Below are 25,694 nucleotides of genomic sequence, written 5' to 3' on the forward strand. Positions count from 1 at the left end.
ACAATAAGAATACTGAGCAAATTTTCTCTGATGTGAAAACGATCAACTGAAGGAGGCCCTGAATGAGATGCTTAATTATCTTATTAGGATGTCTTGGCACAAAACTGCATGGTCCAAGCCTGGATCAGCTGCTGGCAGACTGCCCTGCCAAGCCTGCCTCGGCTGGGTAGACGTGACTGAACTGGTGGGAAAGGAGGTGTTGGGTGCTTTGTTTTGTTTTGGGTCCAGTACAGTGCCCATTCTAAACCTGCCTGTTTGTAATGTCTGGTTCTCTTGTCCTGTGTTGATGCTCTGGAGCTACTTTAGAATTCTTTCTGGTCATTAGTGACTCCTCCTCAAACAGTTCTTCAATATACTGTCACTTATTATTGTTTGTCTATGGTGAAGAGGGAAGTTAGAAAACTTTGTGCTCATCCTACCTGGTTTATCTGCAATGAAGATTTTATAGTCAATGTTTTTCAAATTGAATTTGCTTTATTATAGTTCACATGTTGGGTTTTTATATAGAAGTTTGAATGGTTTACCAAACTGGTGTTTTTTTTCTTCATTCTGCTATTTCATAGGTCTGTTAAGCAATCTCTACAATCTTTGGTTCACAACTTTCAAATAAGAGGTTTGTAATTCAGCTATATATAAAAAGCAGTGAGATATATATAAAATTATCAAAACTATCTGGCTGCAATTTTGACCCACAGTTGGACCGAGTTGCAGACCACTGCTGTAGTTTATCAGAGGACATAGAAAGTTCAACTCGGTCCACAGACTGAAGGCTCGCTGCCCCTCCCCCACTGACTGCAACAGAGCACTGGTCGCCTGTTTATTCAATTTCTATTGGTATTGAACGTATCACGTTGTTGAATTAGCAGATAGATGAGCAACAAGGAACAATGAACAGTCCAGTTCATGAAGAGGTATAGGACAGAGAGACAGAGGCGGGATGAGATCAGATGACCTGGGAGGGAGTGAGAATGTGGCTTAAACTCAGTTTCATTACTGTATCTCACAACACTGACTCAACTGAATTAGATTTCAGGCTTCATTTTCTTCACTACTCGCCTCTTTACCTGTTTACCCTGCTCCCCCTGTAGGCTTCAATGGGAGCTGTAAAAACAGAGCATGACATATTTTTTCATATGTGAGCTCATGTCTGTTATCATGACGTGTATTGAATGTCCATAGAAACCTTTGCTGCAGCCCTTCTCCGCTGTCAATACATATGCTCGGTTATGTTCCAAATGCTTCGAGTTTTGCCCAAATATAGCTAAATCCATTGCTTCTGACAGGAGCTCTGGAGGGTGATGCAACATGAGAACAGCATATTTAGCTGTATTTTGGTGTTTGGAACATACTGAGCATAATCAAACACTGAGTCAGGAGTAAGAAATGCCTCAAAGCATTTGCTCTGTTTCTTCAGCCTTTAATTATCTACAAGTTTGTTGAATACATAAGCTTTTTCACCAGGCCCGCAAGCAACATGTTTGAGTCACGGACAGTTGCTTATGTGGTAACTGTCTGGCACAACTAGTCTTCTAGTGTGAGCCACTGACCAGCCGCTGACTGAGTGCCCTGCTCAAGGGCAGTGACATTTTAGATGCACGCAGAATGCAGAGAGAAGCAAATATTCGTGCCAGCAAATTCCCTCTTGAGGCTGCACCAGTCAATATTTTGGATATAAACAACAGATGAAATGAATGTGAAAGGGGTCACTTGTGAAAAACGTACAGTTTTCTTCCCCAGCTCTCGTACAGCACTGCGTGTCGTTTAGGTCCATCAGAGGAGGACAGGGGCACATGTTTGTGTTTGCACTCACACGCGCAGCTTTTAAAATCTTCCCTCAAGCAGCCTTTCACAAAAATAAGCGTCCAGTTTTCCACTGACTGGCTTCGTGGTCGTGTTGAAAGAGGAGAGCCATGTGGAGAAAAGGTTTTGTTTGAGCCGACCCTACACGCTCTCTGCCTCCTCTGCAGCCGGTTTGTGCTGAGCCTGTGGAATTCCACTCACACAGGGGTCTGTTTGTGAGTGTGTGGGTGTTTCATTTAGGACTTTCACGGAGCCGTTTCCTGGGTTTTCAAGTGCGTGCAACCTCTGTGTTTTGTTACACAGACTGCTGCCAGTCTACCACCATGCCACGACGAGGCTGTGCAGGCTGATGGCATCTGCCAACATGTAAGATGGTGAACTACACAAAGACTAAACATGCAAGCCTGCACAATAGGTTGCTCTAGGAATCTGGAAAAGGATCTAACATACAGCACATTATTACTAAATAATAAATAACAATTTTTATCTTTAGCAGTTTTAATGAAGAAATAAACTGAGTAGTAAATGTAATAATTGGACAGATGGTGGTGTAAATGTCTTTGCTCCTCCTGTACATCAGAGTGTAAAACAAAGTGTCAGACAGGCAGTATTACATAATGTATTTATGTCAGGATGGTGTAAAAAAGTGAATATAAGATAACGGTTGTTAGCAACATGTTTCTGGTCATGTGGTGAATGCAAGTACAATAATAACTCTCTTTTAGCTCTTTTTTTGGTCTCCACCATCTCCTGAGGGAAATAACTGTTTTCATCAGCTTATCTTTTCTCACAAAAGAGCTGCTTGTGAGAGAGAGTGACTCAAAACAGGAAAGTCGAGGGCTGGACAACTAAACAAAGAACTGAAAGTCTCTGTAAAACTCTATAAAGCCGAGTGGAGCTACAGGTTCAGGCCACTCAGCAGATTCAGCATAATAAATACTATCACACTGTCATCATCAGGTTATCATTCAAATCATTACGTATTTTTGGCTTTAAGTATTTCTAAGTGTGTTTTTACAACGGTTAGAGTGTCATCATACTTACATGAACTGATCAGGACTAAGCACAAAGTACAGTTAAGACTGATAAAAAGGTAATTGCAGGCTTTTGGTCATAACCTAAAGAAGTAAAATAAAAAATAATTAATACTAAAAATATAAATAATGATACATTTTTGATATAACTAATGAAAAATCACAGAATCACAGATTCACAAAGACCCTGACTCTCTGTACCGCATTACAACATTATCCATCGAATAGTTTCCGAGATATTTAACCCTGAGTTTTATGGGCCCCATGTTTATCTGTACGAAATTTAATGGAACTTCAGCGAGCAGTTGTGGAGGTACTTCCCACCCAGCAGCCGCTCACAGGTACACACTGAATAACATGATCATTATTTCTAGGTTAGAGGAGACATTAAATAAGGCCTGAGCTCCACTGGTGCGATGCAGACAGTGTTACAGTCTCTATCCTGGACTCCCTTTTAGGGCCTCAGCAGCTCATCCTGACCATGATATTAATAAGCCTCAGAGACACTGGTCAGATCACAGAGCTCTGGATCCAGCCTGCTGCTGTGGTGGGTTGAGAAAGAACGAAGACTGCTAATAAGCTGATTGATGGTGGAGAGGCACAGAGAAATCCTGCCTGCAGAGAGGAGAGGAAGCCACTTCACAATTTACACATTGGGCTTTTAGCTGACAGCATTTTTTACAGGCTGCAAAGCAGTCAGCGGTGGAAGCCCTCTTTAATCATCTTGTTGGTCCTTTCATAATACAGTCGCTGACTGTTTTGTGATTTTCATTTCATTCACGCTTTGCAACTTTTGGGGGAAAAAGTGCAACGCAAACACTATTATCATTATATAAGCAGCTCAGAAGTTTTAGATGCTGCTATGTAAGGAGAGGGAATATCTTCTCTCCGTTGTATTAAATATCAGGTCACACCATGGAAAGGAAGAATCTGCACCGATCTCCAGATTATCTTCAGACATTCTCCAGAGTTTCTCCTGCCAGCCCCGTAGTGGAAACTCTGGAGAACGTCCAAAAGAGCCAATCTCAGAGCACAGCAAGAGTTTACCTGGAGGATTCACCGTGAGCAAGTAGCTTTAAGACGTTTCTAATGCGACAGACACAAAAAATTCAATGAATATAAAGACTACAAATATCTCAGGATGAAAAAGAGGAGCCATACACGTAGAAGACACCGACGAAGATGTCAAGAAAACTTTTGGTGATAAGAGCTGATGCACGTGACCTCCGCAGCAGAATGAATACGTTATGTCCAGCTTGCTGCCTGCTGTGCCACACTTCACCTGAATCCTCCAGAGATTTTCCTGTTGTTGTGAACTTGTTTGACCGGAGAATCTCCTGCGTTCTTCATATGTGAACGGCAAACTCAAGAGAAAGTCCAGACCCAGTTTTGCAGACATTCTATAGAGTTCATGTCAGAAAACAGCTTTAGTTAATCATGGCAACATCACAAAGTTGTCGGTGCATGTTGTTTAGAGCTAAATGGAAGAAATTGAGAAAAAAAAAAGGCAATCCACACGACAATCAACCTTGAGGCAAAAATAAAAGTGAGAAGCAGATTCCTCCGGGCCTCCATACCCTCTGTGGTTTATGGTGGTGTGATTGGGTCCAGATGAGATGAGACCGAGCCGAGACAGTCTGAACCAACATATAAATCACCTGGGGAGTCATTAAACTTATTGGTGCACTGTAAGAATCTGTGTATGTGTGTTCACATATCTTGTTTCACATTCCTTTATGAAGCCTTGACAGGCGGTGGAAAAAACATGTGTGCACACACTGTAGCATAATCCACCCATGTGGCAAGATGCAAGAGCTACTGAAACTCCACCGCAGTGGAAAAAAACACCACTGTAGCCATCAGCTCACGGGACGATTCATGAGACAACAAATGAATTCCTTTTTACTTTTCTGTCCTCTTCCTCTTTAGCTGATCCCAGTGAGTCTGTGAGGCGCAGGATGGAAAAGCCACAGCAGCGACTGTAGCCGAAACAAAATACACCAGCTCATCACACATCAAAGTACTCAGGAAGGGTTTTACTCTTTATAGAAGCCAATGCCATTAATCACCACCACATTCTCACTCTGGAAGAAACTAGTAGTACATAAAAGAACAGCTTGAAAGAACTTAATAAAAGAAAACTGCCAAAATCCCAGATCCAGGCCACCACCAACATCTGATCAGTAAGTTAGTGCCATACCCTCCTGACGAACTCTGAGGTGAAAACACAAACTGGTGAAAGTCAAATCCAATATCCAATGAATATCTTAACATCTACTGTTGGCAGAGAAACACTCCTCATCATACTGAAGCACTGATAACAGAGCATTTACATGAATTGTTTTTTTTTAATAGTATGGGATTAGATTGAAAAGAATGTTACATAAGATGCGTTACAGGCTGAATCCTCCATGTTGGGTGATGGCAGCTATACTAGTGAGAATAATAGTCAAAGAAACAAAATGATCTGTGAAATTGCAGTGGTGGCAACACCCTGGCCCCTCCCCCTGGACAGCATTCTAAGGCTTCTTTAAAGTCCTTAATTCTACTACGGTCTTTACTCGGATCCATGTCTGGCATGTACGTCTTCTGCTTGTGTTTCTAAGTATCTGCAGCTAGATAGGAGTGAAAGTGCAGTCGCAGCTCACACTGTATGAGCTGCTGGTGTTTCAACAGAGGTCTTCACTCAGCATGGAATTTCACAAAGACAACAGGAGCTCAGCACAAGCATCAGCAAAAGAAACAACGAGCCCTGATGAAGCTGACAGCTCCCCTCCTCTCACCCGGCTCTCCTTTCTCATGAGGATGTCTTCTATTAGTACACTCTTTTAATTAATCCTTAGTATTAATATTTAAGTAATTTTGAATGAATGACTATATAAAAAAGGGAGATGAAGAAAGTACACCACAGCTGTTCTTTTAACAAAAAATAATGAGTATTTTGCTGAGAATCTACTTCATCTCAATACAATCAGAGCAGGATTACCGTTACACGTGGCATCTATTGCTCTTCTCTCCGTCCTGGGAGAGGATCGCTCACGTGTGGCTCTCTGAGGTTTCTAATGTTCTTTTTCCTCTGTTAATAGTTTTTTTTTTTGTAGTTTATCCTTACTCTTGTTGAGGGTTAAGGGCAGAGGATGCCGCACCTTGTTAAGCCCAATGAGACAAATTGTGATTTGTGAATATGGACTATACAAATAAAATTTGAGTGATTACTGAACAGCTATGTATTAAATGAAATTACTATTTTATTCAGTGTTTTCCATTTATTACCTAGACTGTGTTGGCCCACCAAGTCTAATTTGTCCTGACACAGTTTTATAATGATCCCAATTTGTTTCTCTGCTCCTCATAGGTTCAACAGCTAAAATTATTGTGCTTACATGCATCATTAGTCTATTTACTTAAATAACTAGGAATTATTTCTGGTGTTCCATTTCTATTATAGATACAGTAGTACATAAATATCACATAAATCTCAAGAACTTAATTCATGGTTGCTGAGCCAGTAACTAACCACCTCCCCCTTGTTTGTGTGTGTGTGTGAGTGCGTGTGAGTGCGTGTGCAGTATAGAGCATGTATTTCAGATATACAGAGCTGTGGCTTGAAGCCTGGACCTGCATGCTTGCTTATTAAGAGATTTCTTTCAGTCTGCAACACACAAATATACATAGAGAGATATAAACACATTCATAACTGCTTACAGAGCCCTAGAAAAAATTGGCCGTGTTTGCTGTGTGAAACAATGGCTACGACCCATCTGTTAGTGTGGGCGTGAGAAAGACACAGAAAACTGAGAGAAGCGACTGAGAGGTGAGGCGTGAGAATAGGAGAGGATGTGAAGGAACAAGATAGGGATGAATGAAAACAAAGAGCGAATGAGAGGGAGACAAAGAAAGAGGTGAAAGACAGAACAACCAATGTATTTGTTATTGAAAAACATGATTTCCTTGTCAAAGATCTGCTAAAGAGCTGATAATGCAACACATTTTAGTGAGGAGAAACAACAGAGGCAAAAGCAAGGTGGAATATCAGCTTTTCACGTTCTGATAACAGGGATTCTCACTGTGTGAAACTCATGTGTCACACTATTCAACCATGAAAAGGCTGGAGAAAGCACCGTGGAAGAGTTACAGAAAGGTGCCAGAGCTAAAAAATAAATAAAGTTAATTCAGACAACAATTTGAGTGAAGAACTAAAGCCCTGTTTCTGTATCAAGAAAGGATTCTTAGGATTACTAACATTAGAGATCTGCACATAACAATTCAAAGGCTAATATATTAAACGGTTTGCATCAGACGTCCTTCACAGTTTGACGAGAATACAAATGGAAAATACTAGTTCAGCAATTCAGGGGAGGTGGAGAGAGATGGGAACGGGTAGAAAGGGAACAAGGAGTGAAGAGAGAAAGAGAGGGAGAGAGAGAAATAAGAGAGAGGAATAGATAAGCTCGACAGTCAAAGTGAAGCACTTCTCTTTATCTTGAGCTGATAGCAGCAGACTCGACTCGAGCAGTAGGAGTAGGACAGACACAGCTCCAGGTTTCACACAAAACACACAAATATTGTGTGCAACATATCATTTCACATTTGTGGAGCTGAAACTATTTGTTCAGTTTATCAACTGAAAAATAAAAGGGGGTAATTAACTAAAGATTGAAGTGATTATTCAAGCAAAAAGTCATGTTCACAGTCACACATGCAAAATGCAGTTGCGTGGTAAATGTCACTTCAGCCTTAAAAGCAAATCCCACACAGGCTCCAGACCTTTGCCAAAAGTTTTTAATATTTTTGAAGCACTGCACAGCACGGATACTGTTCTAGTCAAGGTCAACAATGACTTGCCGCAAGCCTGTACTCCATGTTGGTTCTATGCCTTTGACACAGCAGATTGCAGTGTCTTCATCAGCCATCTAAAAATCGAGGTCGCACAGGGGTCTATTCTCATTCCACTTTTATTTACTTTATATAGCACATGCTACCCCTAATGCAAAGCATACAGGACATAATATTGATTTTAACTGTTATGCAGAGGACATGCAACAATGTGTTCTTACTTATAGTAAAATAACCTGGCCCCAGCACGAGCAGCATTCCTATCTCATCTAGTTCAGTACAATTATCTGAAAATTCTAAAACAGAGGCCAGTTGTGTTATATTTGACCTAAACCTAAACCTGCTAAAAATTCCCTTCAAGAAGCTGTGAATATTCTCAGTCATCCATCCAGGTCATGGCATCTTCAGATCCCATCCAGGAGGTCCAGGTCCAGGTCCAAAGAGGTTTAATACCTGAAAGCTCCCATTAGACAGTTTGAACTGAGGAAGCCTTTTGGATGAGAGGTGAAACTTCTTTAGAAACAAAAGCAAGTTGAGTTGCCTAAAGACTTAATGAAGATCCTTTCATGAAGGGCTAAGGCCAACTCAGTGTCCCCTTTAAATCTCTTTTTCATTTATTACTTTTAATCTTTGTTGTTAATATGAAGCCATTTTTACCATTTTTAAAAAGGTGCTTTATAAATAAAGTTAATATAAAATAAACTGTGGCACAGAAACATACTAACATATGGTCCCAAACACACGCACACACATTTAAAAAAGCCACTTTATTGCTCTAGGGATGAAACGATTACGGGTTTCACAATATACTCTGGTAAAATTACCGATGGTTATTTGTGCCGTTTAATCTTTATTACCAACATGATTTGGTTGATACTGTTCAGCATCAACCAAAGTCAGCAAGTCTCCAAGATGCAGGCGCAGGAAACACAGCTGTTATAAAAACATGGCAGAAGGAGCAGCAGGCAGGTGGGGGCTGTAACAGCAGGAGAGCTGTCAGTAATCTCTAGCCATAGCTAATAAATGCTTAAATCCACTGTCGCCAAATTGCGTATCACTGATATTGTGTCCCTGACTATTTGGGGTCAACATCTGCACTCAATGTAACAAGTTGTCGACCTTCTATAAATAATGAAAATACTATCATAATTTTTATTGATAATATATATTTAGTCCATATAAAACTTGATGAAATTACTACAGCTTGTATCAGTAACTTTTGAACATTTACAGGACATTATAACAATACCACGATAAGAATGATAATAAACGTAATAATTTTGTTCCAATATAATGTTGAAACAAAATGTTCACATCTCTACATTGCTCACTTTGCCAAACATGGAGATGAAGGGTGTCATTGTTACTTTGTGGCACCAAGTGGGTTTTTGTGGAAACTGACTGACTTGTGCAGACCCTAGTGTGTGACCCTCGACCTGAGCAGGAACAACATGTGTGGACGAGAGGACAGATGGACAAACAGAGCAGCCACCTGTTCTCACTCTTCACGCCCTGACAGTCGGCTTTCATTGACCAAAAATCACAGCATCTCATTGCACTGGCCTCCCAGTGACTCAGACAGCTTCGGCTTCACGTATCCATACTAAAAGGAAGCGTGTCTCAATAGTTGGCAAACCCTTTCCAAACAGACAGGGACCACAGTGAGAGGAAGAAGACAGCAACTAGCCTGGACCGGATCATCAGACGGCCCCCACCAAACACACACACACACACAATCTCTCACACACACATGCACACAAAAGCTCGCCGGCAGCATAGAGTATTGGGCATTAGGTTGGCAAAGGCATTACAGGCTGCCACATAAGCCTCTTCTCGTTTTTACAAGCAGTGGCATCTGCTGCCTGAGGTTACATGTGTGGATACAGCACTCACACTGATAATACAGCAGCGTTAACACAACATTGAGAATGTGATTTGCGTAAATATGATACAGATACAAATACAAACTGAAAAAGACTGAACTAGATTTGAATAACTGAGGTCATTTTGTGTCTTCAGCAAAAAGGAACTGGCTGCAGGCTAGGGATGCCCGCATGTCTTTCTTCAACCTTCGTTCGCCTGCTGCCAGAAATGATTTACTTTAAAATGATTAAAGCAGCTATTGGTTTCATAAGGCTACGGTATCAACTGTCAACACCGCCGATATGAGAGGGCACCACTTGAGTGGAACTAAATACATCTTTAGGGTTTGTTATTTTTTTACGAAGTTTATTTGGTTGACCTTGCTTAATATTGCCCCTGAAAGAAGTTGAGCTGAATCCTCAAAACACTGGATCCTGCTGTTCCTATAATGAAACTCCATAGCATCTTTTCATTCTACACTCCCTCCCTGTTAAATACACACATCGTTTAAAGGCCCAAGTTTGTAACACAGTCTTTCTGCTCGAATCTGCAGTCATCAGACCCAGTGTACTTGAAATCTGCACAGTGTATCTGAATGAGAACAGAATTAAACCGGGGACTGTTATCATCAGACGCTGAATTATGGGCAAATTAAAATGAAACTAAAAGGACATTCATAGTGAAATGTCCCTAAGAAAGACACTGAGGCTACGTCAATACGATTACGTTTTCATCTGAAAACGCATCAACTCTGCTGCGGACACACCTGGCATCCACACTATTTCGGAGTTTGAGAGCCGCAAAAAGAAGTTAGTAAACGCTGCCGGCCTGTTTAGTCTTTTATCTGTCCATGTTTGGAAATGATGAGGTTAACACTCACAGCCTCTTGCTGATTGAGTCTTCACGGCGTAGCCTTCGATAATTCTTCATGTTCCTATCACAAGAAGCTCTTCCGGAAGAAAACCACTGACATGAGCCTTAGTTACCAGTGTACAACACAACATGGATAATCAGTTACACCCTGTTGTCTTTGCCAACAGCTGTTGTGCAGTTACATTCAGCATTTTACAAGGATTCAACTGTTTACATGTGTAGGAGAGAAGCTATTATTCAAGCAGTCTGCAACAATACCTGTGCACACTGGCACATGCATACTCAGTGTAAATGAGTGGTCATGTGATATGAGTTTTCAGTGTGTTAGTATGGATGGGGGTTAAAGCTGATACGGAGCCAAAAGGCTTGTGTGCACAGGGATCGTTTTACTTTTCAAAATTTTCAAACTAAAATGTAGTAGAATGGATGTAGCCTAAATGTCCACCGGCTGCAGAGCTGGAGCTCAGTAGCTGACCCTGCACTCACATTTCAGTGAGTGTGGAAGTGTAGATACACATGCTGGTGTCTTTATTAAATGCTGCTACTGTATATCTTAAAATACAGCACAGTGAGGTGAGGCAGTCCAGTGGAAAGCAGGCCATTAGTCAGTGTCCCTGTCCGGCTGTGGTAAAACAGATTGACGTCTAACCCAGGGTCTCACCCCTATAATCCAATCTAACTGTCATCTTAACCCTGCCTCCTGCTGATATTTTACACAATAGGCCCAGAGCCTATCTGTATACCGGCACACACATGTACACAAACACTAACAGCATGCAGGCACTAATGTGCTGCTGTATCTTAACACTGATAAAAGCATAAATAAGACTTCTACATACATTTAGGGGAATATAAAATAATTCCTGTCAGTTAATAACTTCTCTGGCTGACTCAACAGTCCACTTGCTTTAATATATATATATATATATATATATATATATATATATATATACACACACACACACACAATCTCTGTCGTGTTAGCAAAACAAATCATTTTGGGCCCAGGCACAAAGGTTCAAAAAACCAATCAAGCCCTGTGGCCTCCTGCAGTGCTGGACTCTCCAGCAGCGAGAGAGCAGTAATCTGGCATAATCTGACTAACGTCCACTATGAAGATTACTGTCTGACCCACACACACACACACGCACGCGCACACGCACACGCACACACACACACACACACAGGTAGAAAAGAGCATGTACTGTACACACAACATTCAAAAACACCAAACTAAACATTATCAGTAACATTATAAAGTGCAAATAGAAAAACCCATGCATGTATTTAGGGTAGAACATTAAAGGACAGGACACCAGCAGCACCTGTCCGGTGTAATGAGAACACCAAAAGCCCCCCCGGTCAGGCTAACAGTTAATGTACATCCACAACTGTTTGTGGGTTCTCAAGTGGCAACAGGTGTTAAGCAGGCTGCTTGTGAACAGCAGCTGTGTGACTGTCAGGGCTGTCAGGGGAGAAAGCGTGGCACCCCAGACCTCTGAAAGTTTAATAAGAGTGTCGTCTTAGAGATGAGGGCTCGCTCCTACAAGGAGGGGGGATGTGGAGAGGTCGCTGAGCCGGCAGGCTGTCCAGCACATCACCCTCTATTTGTTCTAAACAACCATGTGTGTTTCCTTTGAGATACAAGTCTGTTACTTACAGGGATTTCCCTCGTTCTGTTTGTTTGGAGTGACAAAAGAATGAATTAATGCTAATTATGACAATTACCTTTATGGTTGGGTATTGTTTATTTGGAGTGACAAAAGAATGAATTAATGCTAAATATGACAATTACCTTTATGGTTGGGTATCGTTTGGGCTTTGGCAGATACCGATGCTGAATCGATACTTTAAAAATGGTCCAGTGCCTAAACGGTGCCAGAAGCAACACTATTACCCCCAAAAAACACAAAATGACAGTCGACAATAAATACAGCTTTTTTATTGCTGAGGCAAATTTGAAGTTGAAATTTAACATATTAACTAAAAACTGAAATATACAAATATAAATAAATGAAAAACTAAACATATTTTCATAAAAATCTTGTAATGAAACTTAACCCAAGTACAAACAGTTTCAGTGCTTAACACAGCCCAATATTCTCAGCTCCAAGCTTTTCATCAATTGTTTCCCGACCGCCGGGGCCAGGGACGCCCACGCTGCCGGCTGATGTGCTCGGCATGAGGTCACGCAAACAGTGAAACACTGAGCATCCCTCTGCTTTCAAATGTATCCGTGCTTCATTAAGTTTGTCTTGATCCCTTCTTTAAACACAGTTGTTTTCAAACCTTTGCTGCATGTCACTGTGACGGAAGAGTTTCACGTGGAATACAGCCATACTTCAGATCATTTAGCTCTAAGCATTATGTTGTCGTGTCATGAGTTATGTGTAATGTTAATGCAGTCACATGTGGTGATGTTTATGGTGCCTGGAAGCAGGGCAACTACTTCAGTACATAGCTCAGGCAGCGAGATGAGCCACCAAAATCTGCGTTGGGATTAGTTCCGGTACCGGCTGTGTAGGATTTCGGTTTATTTAATTACAGAAAGTAATGAATCAGCAGATAACAGAGCAAGAAGGCCTCCCAATCATGACTAGGTTTTACATCACAAAGCATGTGACAAATACACATAAGTAGATAACTTTTGTTAAAACAAATAAACTGAAAAAGGGTCAGATATAACTGCCAAAGAAATTAGCTGTTCAAAAACTATACTTCCATTTCAACATGAATTGTCTGAGGTACAGTGACATTAACTTGACTTTGGGAATTGAGCCTCCATGCAAAATTGTGCATGCAAGGTTCTGTCAATTCTGATATATGAATTATAAAGCATCCCATCACTGCTGATTCCTTTATAGTTTCATTTTGCCTTTCTTCCACCACTGCAGCAACATAAATACTTTCTTCCAGACAGGTGCTGATGTTGCGGTCCCTGCAGCGTGTAAACACTGGAGCTGGAACTTCCTCAACTTACAAACGTCAGAGTGACGTGACAGTTGGAACAAAGTATTCAGAGCAGACTGAAACCTGAGTGGTTGTCTTAGAACATTTGTGAATGTTCATCTCTAACCGGTTCAACAGGGACATCAATCATCACAGCAGCAAATATAGGAAAGAAAGTCCATCAATCCATTATCTATACTGGTGGAGCCAATCCCAGCTGACACTAAGCGAGAGGCGCCCTGGACAAGTTTCCAGTCCATCACAGAGCTCACATACAGAGACTAACAATCATCCACACTCACATTTACACCTACAGTCAATTTATACTCTCCAGTTTACCAAAGCTGCCCGTCTTTGGACTGTGGGAGGAAGCCAGAGCACCAAGAGAAAAACACAAACAGACAAGGGGAGACCATGCAAACTCCACAGTGACAGACCCTGGTCGACCAGCAGGTTTTGAAAACTAAAGAAAATAACAAGTAATCCAAGAAAGACTGCTGCACATATTGCAAAGAATTTGGACGGATGGCCGTTTACAGAACTTATAAAAACAGCCTTGTATATAGTATTTATTTCAATCTCATTTATTCCAGTTTGTTTCTATTCAAATTTTTATTTCTAACTACATTTTTCCCCTTGCGCTGCTATACTTTATTTTGCTTAGTGTCAATTTTTAATGTCCTCTACGGAGGATCAATAAGGGTACATCTTATCTTAATTTAACAATATGTCCCTTTTAAATGTTAAAATAAAGTTCAGATTAACAGATATAATGTTATCCTTAGTTGCAGCCCAAAATAGGGTTGAACAATGTCATCTTAATTGGCATAAGACGATGTATGCATTGAAACATTGGGATGGACGTTGCCATGGACAAACACACAAAACCACACAGAGACACGCACACCGTTGATTTGATTGAAATGACGCCACAATATCTACACCGATCAACACATAATGATCGATACTTTTCTTAGATGAGTAAAAACTTTCTTCATAGCTGCGCATAGCAGCTTGTGTCTCACGCTGACACACACACACACACACACACACACACACACACACACACACACACACACACACACACACACACACACACACACACACACACACACACACACACACACACACACACACACACACACACACACACACACACACACACACACACACACACACACACACACACACACACAGGTGTAAACTCAGACTGGGTAAAAACAACTGAATTTGGCTATAGGCTATGTATGGAGAGCCGGAGGAGATAAAGGGCACGCTCGGTTTGGCTCGATTAGGTTTGCACAGTGCGTAGCGTGAATGATAGTGACACAGAGAGGAGGAGTAAAGTACTAACTTTTTTACGGTCCAAACATGTATGAAAAGACCCAAAATGGACACTGAAAGCAGACCACTTGATCACTATATCTGTGATCACTACATCCGGTTTCCACTGTGTTTCTCTGTGTTATATTAGACACTTAAATTGTAGTAACCAGATGTCAACAAGCCTCTTGGTCTGAACAGACTTTCAGTGACAGCTTCCTGTATTTTACGTTTTTTTGTGCTTTGGACACATTTCAGCCGAGCACTGATGTTCAATACGAAGCCCTGGATTCACATGATTCAACATGAGGTGGTCACAACCACACAAGGAGGAGCCACAGTGGCTGAATGGGAGAGGCGAGAGCAAACAGGCTGGACCGTCTCATCAGATCATAGACACATATACAAAAGAAAAGGTGAAGAGCTGACCCAGTCAGTGCAAACATCACTGACAGGTTCTATGTGCCAAAGGCCACTTCAGCAGGAAGCACAGCCAATCAACAGCTTCAGAGGATGACAGGCGCAAAAAACATTTCTTTACGATTAGACTAAAAACGAGGGGTACCAAACTTTAGGACGGCAGCATTCAAATTATTCAATTTGCCATCAAATCGACATGGAGGACCAAATAATGACTTCAAATCCTACATCACAGCCTAATTTGTAAAGAAAAAAAAACATTTAAGAAAGAAGTAAACAGAGTGGAGTGCAAACTGTGGCCTCAGCCAGAGAAAATGAATTATTCAACAGAGGACACACACACACAGAGTGCTATTCTCACGATGCAACTGGGACCTGGTGCGTGCCTCATTTTGATAATAAGTAATTAGAGAACCATTTCCTTGGATCACTCCCAACCCTGCATTAAAGAGGGTCTTGATGTGTATGTGTATGTGTGTGTTACGGTGCAGTTCATACAAAGGTTACCATTTTTCATTCGATAATACAAACATTCACTCTAATGTGGAGAGGAGATAAATATTCCAAATGCTAAAAATATAAATATTACATTATTAGTTTGAATTAATTACATGTCAATTTGAATTAGTTCCAATTTGACTTTTTGAGAAGTGACAGACCTCGACCAAATTACAACTACTACCACTACGATATGGATTTGCCCAAATAAATTAGTTATTGATTTTTTTCTAATTTATTCCAGTCCAACCTAACTAATAAGTGTCGAGGTATCTGCAACCCTTTATTTCCTGTGTTGAAATTGTTTTTGTTTTTTTACTTTGCAAGAAGCTGAGTTCAAAGAGTTTCTTGGAAAGTGCTTCAAATAAAGGTTCGTCTGACGCCCCACTGACACAACCAGTCTCAACTTGTTTTGTTGGCAGTGCAGTTTATTTGTTTGTTGAAGACCAGTGAGCAGAATCTCCCAGGAACTAAACTCAATTTGTAAATTCTCTTTTGCACCATTTTAATCCCACTTTCAGACAGAGTGTGGATGTAATGCTGCAGAGTGAAGCTGTAGCTGATGTTGTCAGTGATAACCGTTAAAATGACCTGTGATTTGGTTCTTTTTAAAGTGTTACTAACTGCAGCTGTGTTTGTATTTCTGTCATAATCGCATGCAGTTGATGAGTTATACTAAACACAATTTGTGCATTAGCACACATGTTTTGTACAATATCTCTTTGATTTTATACTCTTCTTGTAAATTCCAGACTTACAGATGAACGAGGACGTCTGTAGACACAGAAATTTTCATCTTCACATGTGCACGAAGTCATAGCTGCAGCCCTCGTTTTACTTAGTACTGCTGTATACAGTAAAGCCATTGTCAGACATGAACTCCAGAGGATGTCCAGAGAATTGGGTGCGGACGTTCTCCGGAGTTTTCACACGTGAACAACACAGCAGGAGATTCTACGCTGAGACACTCACGTCAACACAAAAATCTCCAGAGCATTCAGGTGAGGGGTGGAGCAACAGGCAGAGGACGGATGTAACGTATTTATTCCGCTTCAGAGATCACATGTTTTTGCGTACAGCACATCTACACTGGCTCTTATCACAAAAACTCTCTTGACATCTTCATCTGTGTCTTTAACATCATTTTTGCGCCTGTCGCGTGTTAGAAAAGTCATCAACACCCTCACTCACTCGCTGTGAAACCTGCGGAAGATCTGCTGCTGTGTTCTCACATCGGCTCATCTGGACTTTCTGGACTTAACTAGCCGGAGAAAGTCAGCAGAAAGTCCGGAGACTCTCACTTTTACATTTGAGATCCCACATACAGCCCCTCCGGAGAATGTCCGGAGAATCTCCTGAGTTCAGTGCATGTCTAAAAGCAGCTTATGTGTTCATATTGTGCGTTTGTGGGCCACAACACTTTTTTTTTTCATTCAATTGCAAGATTTCATTTTGTAGTTCAATATTTTTATAGGAATTTGACCTTATCTTGCTGATTAAATAAAAGTAATTAGAAGTGAAGGGGCATGGTAACAATTATATTGGAAGAGGGAGAACATAACCCAGAATTAAGTATTTAATGAGGAAAGTCTGTCAGTTAACACTTATTTCATCAAATTTAAACCAGATATGACAGAAAAAGAGCCCTGATTTAAATGGACTTTGACTATTCATCTGAGAAAGGAAGTGAAAGCAATGGGAGAGGGCAGGGAGAGGGATATTGGAGAACCACAGTTAGAATGGTGAAAGTCAGTATAGACTTTTAAATCATTTGCAAATTTAACTAGTTCCTGTCGGATGGTATACAAGAGTGAAGGGTGAACTGTCACCTCTGGCATCCCCCCCCCCTCCCCCCCCCCCTCCACACAGCCTGTTGAGCACAGCTGACCACGGGGAGTTCATGTGTCCGATGATCTTCTCTCCCATTGCACAGCCATTGTCCAGGGGAACAAAGATGGAGGGGTTTGTCCCAGCTCGGTTCATTATGGAGGCCAAATGAGGCCTGACTGCGATGTTTCACAGTTTGCTCTTTACACGCCTCCTTCCCTTGACCACGTTTTGCCCTCTCCCATCTTATGAGTCTTACCACCGCCATCCGCTCATTTCAGATCTACTGAGGCTACAATTGGCTGAAAAAGGAGTGTCAATTTGGGGGCATTGTTGTGTTGCTGGGACGACCACTTCAGATGAGGGAAGCATTTGTATTTGAGCGTGTGTGTGTGTGAATGTGTGTGTGTCTGTCATAGGCTACATTTGGGGACAGATTTGAGACAAAAGACCAATTATTTGAGGACAGCTTATCCAACTGGGGACAAAGGCTGTGTATCCAAATGAAGGAAAAAAAATGATTTTGGGGTCTGTATGGTTAGGGTTGGAATTAGGTAAGTAGTGGTAATGGGTTCCAGGAAATCAATGCAAGTCCATGTAATGTCCCCAAAAGTGACCTGTGAGGACATGTGAATACTTGGGCTTTTTTCACATCCCATTGGGGGCCTCAACTTGAAAACACACTTACCCATGGGGCCTTGGAACAAAGAAACTTTTTAGGGGTTGAGACTTAGTTTTAGGTTTAGGGAAGGAAACTGGTTTTAATTTTTAGTTTGGAGGTTTAGCTGTGATGGTTAAGGTTAAGGTCTTAACCTTAAGAAGACTGCATTATGTTAACAAGTGTCTCCCACAGAGATAGTGAAACAACATCCCCCCCACCAGTTAGTTTTATTGCAGAGTTTCTTGTTAGGGTTGGAAAAATTAAACCCTTACTATTCGTATTAGTACAAGTCCAGTCCAGGAACAAGGCCGTTCTAACTAAAGACATTTTGACATGTCACACCAGGAAAAGCACAGGGTTAATGGGATGATGGCTGAATTCAGCAGCTTCACATTCACAGTCCTGGTATTGTCCATGCTGGTTCACTGTCACGGCTCAACTAAGACACTTGAACTGAACAGAGTCATCTGTAATGTCATTAGCTTTTCCTACTGCGACAAGTCAAGATGTCTGCTGGGCCAAGGTCCTGTTCCCAGCATAGCTCCACCAACTTAGTCAGAAAATGACAAACTGTATTAGCAAGCAAGGGTCTTTATGTTTAAAGTCACATTGTATAATGATAAAAAGTTTAAATTTACAGAGTTTAGGTTTAAAAACTAATATTCTATAACAACGAGTAATGTTGTTAAAACACCTTTAAGTCACATTTGTTCTATAAATATCAGTTTTCAATTTATCATTTATTTATCTTTCTCCTTTTGAATGAGGACAAATTTCAATGCAAATTTTCTGATTGTTTACTTTTCATGATTTCAACAATCTCACAATAATCTCTCTTCCAGGCAGATTTGTAACCCTAAATACCATTAAACAAGCTCTTGATACAGACTATAATTTCTAGACAATGGAAACCACAACTCAAAAGCCTTAAATAGCTCTAAACGTGATTGGCTATGGGACATAACCTGCTTGATCAGTTGCAGCGGGGCCTTCCTCAGGTGAGGATTTATAGTTCTAATGGTTGAAAATCCTATCCTGGGGTCCACCACTGACCGTGCGTCCTAAAACTTAGGAAGAAAGATCTCCACCGGGCCACAACAATGTGGCTATAGAAGAAAGCATCCTCTGTAAATGTATCCAATAGAAAACCTTGGATCTGCCGCCAAAATTACCTGAATATGTTCTTTACATTTTCTGAGGTGACCAATATGTACGGTGTTAATAGAATGTTTTGGCACCTGCACACTTCTGGTTAAGATTAGTTGCTGTATTCGGTTTTGAAAAAGCTAACCCTTATATCACAGTGACTGAAGATAGTTTTTCTAATTAGCTGCATGTGAATGTAATTCATGCTGGACACAGTTGGTGTTGGGGCGTGTTGGCAGATGTACAGTTCGGGCTGTATACTTGTCAGTGTTCCCATCCCAGCAGCCATCTGTGAACCTGGTCCTTCCCACACTCACTCACACATTCAGCACATATAGGTCGTGATCAGTGACTGACGCTTCAGGGCTGATCATAACCAAGGTGCAGACACAGCCCTGCACAGTCACAGCATTCCACCCCGTCTCTACCCGGTAAGTGATGTCAGTGGCAGGAGCTCCACAAAACCACAGAAAGGCGAGGGAATTTCACCTCACAGGTTGAACGCTTACAGGTTAAACACACAACCTTCCCATCACACACACACACACACACACACACACACACACACACACACACACACACACACACACACACACACACACACACACACACACACACACACACACACACACACACACACACACACACACACACACACACACACCCATCAGTGCTGTTGCCTGTGACCTTTGCAAGTGGGCTACAACTTCAATTACAGACACTTCACGTCACCTTAATAAGAACAAACATGCTTCTTCCCTAAACATTTTTTTTTTTGGTTTTGAGTATTGCACAATTATAGTTACAACAAATACTGCCAGCATGCTAAAATTACACCACTGCTATGAAAATATAAATGTGAAGAGTGCAGCTCTAACAGGTGGGTGTGAGCTTGTGTGTGAAAAGTGAAAAAGAAGTGTTAGTGGGACGCCTGTGGTAATCTCGCATCACACCTTCCCTTCTTGATATGACATGGACATGACAGAGGGAAAAGAGAAATCTGACTGCAGGTTGTCAATGTACACACATCCAGAGAAAACAGTCTATTGTACATGATGACTTACTATTTAATCCGAAATCCCGCAGTATTTACTTCTTTTCATTTCAAATACAATTTCAAATACCATTTAAACTGTTTTTCTTCGTAGGTATAATCAATGAGCTGGAGAAGGGTTCCAATCCTCCTCTGGATTTCATCTTCTTCAAGGCAAACGTGACATCATTCACAAATCAGTGAACGTGATTTGGCTGTTGCTCAACAACGAAAACGGAGATTGCCAAAGTAGCGGAAAGTTGCCAGATTTGTCGCTAGTTGCTAGATAAGATTCAAACAAATGCCAGGTGTAGTGTTGACAAACTTAACTGCCTCGCCCTCATTGTGGCATCATACACAAACAAAGGCAAGGTAAGAGCAGGTCGAAAAGATCACCTTAACTAACGTCAATGGAAATAGTGAACAGTGATGGAAACACAGGGCTGAGCAACACAGCATGACTCTTTCCATCTGTTCTCACTTTACAGATGACAATCGAAGACAATGAAACATGAATCGTTTAGAATATGAGAATATTTAAAAATACATTGTAACTGCATTATCTGCCAACTGCTCCCAAACAAAGAATCAAACAATATCCCTCTGAAAGAAACTGAAGGGGATTTTATCAACCCGGTTTTTGAAGTGTGAAACTTCAAGTGTACTCAGGTTGACTTTAGTTTCAATGGTCTTTTCTGTCCTTCACTAGAATCAAATCAAGAAATTTAAGAAACAGTATAAAATCACAGTGGCTTGATACCAAGATCAAGTGGCTCAATGTAATGTCTTTCCCTGGTGTGAATCTCCTGGGAGAACTATGTCTGCCTCAAACAGGAGCTGTATGACCTTACTTGTGCAAACAGTCGGTCAGCAGACAGCCGGAGCGTAAGGCCTGAGATGTGATTCTCTGGGAGGGGATGGAAATATCAGAGGAAAAGAAATCCAGGCAGGGAGAAGCCCCATTTTGGTGCAGACAGAAGGGAGCGTGATTAAGGATGGATTGGCGGAGATATGGCTGTGGAGGTCGGATAGAAGGATAGAAGGAGATAAGGAGTGCAAGGGGCAGACTGGCTTGGAGCCATCTGTGGCAAAAAAAATCTCCCCAAAACACTTCAAAGGAAATTACTTGAGCAAAATAACGTCTCTCTCTTGTTCACTTGCACTTTATAAACATAGGTGGTCTTCGTCCAGATCAAACCGAAACATGGCTTAGTTTGTTTGCAGTATGAAAACACTTTTTGACCAATTGCATGGAAGTTGAGACAACATGAAACAATGTTTAAAAAGAAGTGGAAGTCTTGCTTGTCTCCCCAGAAACAGAGTTGCCAGGCAGGCTTTGCCTTTGATGATATATGGTTCGAACAATGAGGACGTTCATTCGGAGCATACAAACTGGTGGTAAGTACTGCACCTGAAGTGGGTCATGCTGGTGGTAATTAGGGTTGGTTACCTTAATCCGATATCAATCAGGCACCAGTTCCTACACGGTACAGAAGACCGAATCACAATGCAGAATCCAGTGGCTCATTTTGGTGCCTGAGCTAATCGAAATAGTTGCACTGCTTACAGCCAACATAAACATCACCGCACATGTCTAGTTAGCATTACACTTAACTCTGGCAGCATGTAACATTAGCCCACAGATAGTAGCTTATAGCTAAAGGGATCTAAAGTGTGGCTGTATTTCCCGCAGTATGATTTTAACACTGGGACGTGCAGAAAAGAATCAGCAATAGCCTAGAACGAGGAGCCAAGAAGCGGGACCTGGCAGCTGCGGTTCTGGCACGAGAACCGTTTTAAAAGTAATGATTTAGCACAGGTGTTCCAAAAAGACCCAAATGATACCCAACACTAGTAGTAATACCAATAAGATATTAAGGTGGCAACGAAAATAACCAAATGAACCGGTTCATTCATTTTCTCCATTCAAATGAAAAGACTATCAACCATCAAGTTGAACGTTCCAATGTCAGACGCACACACGACTACAAACCAATCAATAGGTAGACACAGCCCCTGTAGGTGACGATGACAGGGTGCACTTATGTCATACAAAATTTAGTGTGCTCCTTAAATTCCAATGTGAAACCGGATCAAATACCCTTTAACAAAGACATGAACCATGGTCCGAACTTTCAGGTGTGAAAATGCCCGTAGATGCAGTCCGCTGTTAGATGTAGTCAGAATAGAGGAGACACAGACAACAGAGGAGAATACAAAAGAATAGAGAGGTAGAGCATGGGTTTAGCTGCAAGCATTCCAGCTGATTGGTCAATTCTCGTGGCTTCTATCCGACATCGTCTATGAATTATTCATTATCACATTCACATCTCTATTCAGTTGCTAATGAAGTTGTGCTTCTTTTAGTGATATAACATCTTGATGATCTATTGGTCTATTTATCAGATTGTTTCTTTGTGCCTTATTCTCTGTCTAGACTCAATAAATGTCAAGAAGTGACGTGTGGCGGTGACTTCCTTTTTAAATCAATTTACATGATAAATGTATTCTCATTTCAAATCAGCCCCGGGGTGAGCTCATTAATCCCTCATTTGGATTGGATAGCGTACAGTAACTGGCCACAGTCCATCTTAAACTCCACAGTGACTGGGGGTGTTTTTCTCCACATGAATAGTCCCCCCCCCCCACACCCCACCCTGCTGCAGTTAGATTGATAACCAAACGAAAAAAGGTTCCAGGCCGCATGTAGCCCTGGCCTCAGTCATTCAACTGTGGTGTGAACCTGCAGCGACTGGGAGGCATGAGGCTTTTCAGCGACTGTCAAGGCTTGTTTCCATGACACTTCACAGCCCCGTCACCCCGACGATGCAGCTTATCAAACAGGCCGAGATAAGCTGACATCAGTGCTACATGTGGCCTGACACGACGCAGGGAAACAAACGCACCACCATTATATATAAATTCATGTGCTCATGGTTTAGGAATGTGCTCTGGCCACGTTTGTTTGACCTTAATAGTCAGGTTATAACCACCACCATGTGCTGCTGAACATCAGCTGGGACCAGAGAGGTTCTTTTGTTGGTATGGTTGACATTATGGTTTACATGTTCTTGACTTCTGTTGTTTGGTTGTATACATGTGGTGCTACATACCATATATGTCGTGCTACTGATCTGCAGCAACTATGTTCGGACTAAACACCATTTTACAGCTTTGGTGCAATCTTACTAGCTATGTTTTTAATTTTGGGGGTTTGGGACTTCAGTCAATAAGGAAATTAATTATAAGCTGCAGCCCTAAAACTTTAAACCTCCCGAAGCTCATCTTCTATCCCCTAAAGTTTCCCTGAGAAGTAGAATCTTTTCTGAAAGGCTCTGCACACTCACTTATTCTGCCTAACTAGAGTTATGCTCACTTTGAAGTACTTTGAAGTCCGACCAAGTACCGATTCCCGTTAAATCAAACACTGCTGATTCTGGTACCGGAGAGCACATCTGGGTGAGAGACTAACAGACTATAGAAAAAAAGAGAGAGAGTGAATCCGTCTGTACACAACCATCCCTGCAACTTAAGTCATTATAAATATATTTCTCACTTTTATTGTAGTTTTCATTTTTTTTGTATGTGTCTCTGTTTTTAAGGTGTGACCAGTCTGTGGAACACAGCATTTCACTACCATCTATGTGTATGGAAGTGACAGTTAACCAGATTCTGATTCTCCTGGTTAGGTCACAATGAGTCAGGGTAATGGTGAGCCATAAGTAGTCGCAAGTGTGGTTACACTTATCGAAAACTGACCGACAGGACTTCCTGCAATATCTGTGATGTAAATTGCAAAGCTGGATAGGGCAACACCTCTAAACTGTGGAAACAGTAGGTGAAAGACAAAATGTGTCCAAAAGCTGATGAGTGTATCGTGTTGGATGGATTGGAAAAACGCAGGTTAGCAACATTAGCACGTCTGCAGCCAGTGCCAAAGAGGTTGAAGCCTCCATGAACGACGCAACATAAATATAATCTTATTGGATTAAGTTATTAGAGATAATTGGGCTTTTTCTTCAACATTAAGCATTTTTACTAAAGTTTGCTGGTTAATGAACTTTAAAGTCCCCACGAACAAGCTATTTACCACACTACAACAGTCTTTTTAGTGTGTTCAGCACCTGAGTATGGGAATAAATAGAACATGAACTGCTTGCTATTTATAGGGAAATATAACAGCATGGACTATACAAGCATTGTAGTAGTGATGACGACAACAACATAACAGATATGCAAGTGTTGAGGCGAATTCATCGTTTTGGCATCCAACACTCGTGATCCGCTATGGCTGGAAATTAGTGAACGACTGCTGGAATCATCACATTATGCAACCTTTCTTATTCATTTTAAAAGAACTTGGACTTGACTTCCATCTTGCTACAGAAAGAACAACTATTTCACAATTGTCAGCTGAACTAAGCAGGAATATGTAATTGACTGTTGATGGTAACTGACCATAAAAAGTTTTTTGTTTTTTTGGAAATTAACAGACAACACAAGTCAGTTCTGTTGAACTTAGGTCACTCACGTCGACTGACGAGATTACTCCAAAACCCAGTAGGTTTTGAACAGCCAGTAGAGAAGTAACTTAGGCCGTCTGCCATTCAGCCAAAACCGTATGGCACACTAACACACTGCCACAACTGTCCTGCATGAGTCAGCTCCAAGCAGCTGAGGCCACAACTCACTCTCGCACACGCACACACACACACACGCACACCTGTTACTTCCCTCAAACACACCAATCCATGTCCCCTCTGGACATACATGTCTCCCTTTGAAAAGCAGCAGGGAAACAACTACAACATCCTGGTGAAAAACAAGTAAGTGTGTCTCTACTCTGCTCTGCTGCCATCAGTGGTTTGGCCATGTTCACTTTCAATACTGCTGCAGTTTGAGGACAGATGTACTCCCAAACACATATAAAGGCTAAAAAGTCAGCTAATGACTCAGATTTTAATAAGTACAGGGAAGATGAGGAGGAGAAATGAGGGAGATGAAAAGTCAGTGGTTTCCACTCAGGGGGCATGGAGATCTCTGAAACAAACAAAGCTATTGTTAACTGCAGTTTGGCCTACAGAGAGATTCCAACAGCTGGATTCGATTAGAGGCTTTCTGAAAGGGGGCAGGCCCCATCCACACTGCACGTCTCACTTCTTAAGTTAGATTATGGATTTGAAAAAAAATAACAACACAAGCTCACACGTTTCCACAAAGCTGCTCTGACATCTCGATTTCCTCGCTCTCAGCACCGAGCTGAGGTGACAAAAACCTGCTGAGCTGCTTTGGCCGTGTCCATCAGATTCCCGCTTTTTGCCTCATCAGCAACCTCTGGGCGTTTTTTTTTTTTTTTTTTTTTTAAAGTGGTCGCATTCCTGAGGGGAGGACAATTCAACATTGAGTAAGACAAAAAGCTTAACGTGATTAT

At 41.4% G+C, this 25,694-nt stretch overlaps 1 protein-coding gene across 2 annotated transcripts in view; it reads right to left on the reverse strand.

The window, feature by feature from the left end:
* enah (ENAH actin regulator) overlaps positions 1 to 25,694 on the reverse strand; it is a 125,929-nt gene that overhangs the window by 98,759 nt on the left and 1,476 nt on the right. The gene's annotated exons all lie outside the window — the stretch shown is intronic.

Source organism: Hippoglossus hippoglossus, chromosome 24 (assembly GCF_009819705.1).
Source record: "Hippoglossus hippoglossus isolate fHipHip1 chromosome 24, fHipHip1.pri, whole genome shotgun sequence".
NCBI lineage: Eukaryota > Metazoa > Chordata > Actinopteri > Pleuronectiformes > Pleuronectidae > Hippoglossus > Hippoglossus hippoglossus.